Here is a 786-nt window from a genome sequence, read left to right as displayed (position 1 = left end):
GGAACTTAAGGTGATATGGTTTCCCTCCAATCAGCACTCTGGGGAAAAAAAAAAAAAACAAACTTTTCTCTCTCTCTCTCTCTCTCTCTCTCTCTCCCTCTCTCCTCCAGGCTAAATGGAAAGTAGAATTTTACAATTTTCCCAGACTTTGGCTGTATGCCATCCTAAAGCATCCATCCATTACTAAATTAAAAATGACTTTGCAGAGCTCATTTCAGCAGCATATATACTATAATTGGAATAATTCAGGGAAGATGAACATGGTCTTTGTGCAAAGATGACACACCAATTCATGGAGAATTTCATAATTTTGAAACAGGCAGTTTCATATAGTGTGCTAAAAGTGAAAATGGCAAGCTCCCCATAAAGGCGACTCCAGTAATAGTTTCTAAAATTGCACAGATGTTTACCCCTTAATGCAGGAATCCCAAGTTTAGAAATCTATCTTTCAGTTATAACTACACAAATGGTGCATTTCCAACACATTTTTTTAACCAGACATTATTTGTGATTATAAAGGATTACAAAAGTATAAAAGTATATCAAGAGGAGATTAATTAAATAAACTCTTATATCCACATTGTGGAATATATTGCAGACAGAAAATAAATGAGGATGCTCCCTATGTATTAATATTAAAAGATATTTAAAATATACAGTAATATGTATACTGTTTCGTGGTATAGAATTGTGGCACATCTTATGTGAATGAGGATGCTCCCTATGTATTAATATTAAAAGATATTTAAAATATACAGTAATATGTATACTGTTTCGTGGTATAGA

The 786-nt window shown here is 32.8% G+C and overlaps 1 non-coding gene across 1 annotated transcript; it reads left to right on the top strand.

Annotated features, from left to right (window-relative positions):
• Window positions 1-205: 205 nt before the first annotated feature.
• LOC114006682 (U6 spliceosomal RNA) lies at window positions 206-312 on the top strand. The gene has a single exon (XR_003548383.1). It is a non-coding gene; the product is annotated as a U6 spliceosomal RNA (small nuclear RNA).
• Window positions 313-786: the final 474 nt, after the last annotated feature.

The sequence above is a fragment of the Tupaia chinensis genome, unplaced genomic scaffold (assembly GCF_000334495.1).
Source record: "Tupaia chinensis unplaced genomic scaffold, TupChi_1.0 Scaffold149552_1, whole genome shotgun sequence".
Lineage (NCBI taxonomy): Eukaryota > Metazoa > Chordata > Mammalia > Scandentia > Tupaiidae > Tupaia > Tupaia belangeri.
The sequence above is the reverse complement of the archived record's forward strand: the minus strand, read 5'-3'. Positions and strand labels throughout refer to the sequence as shown.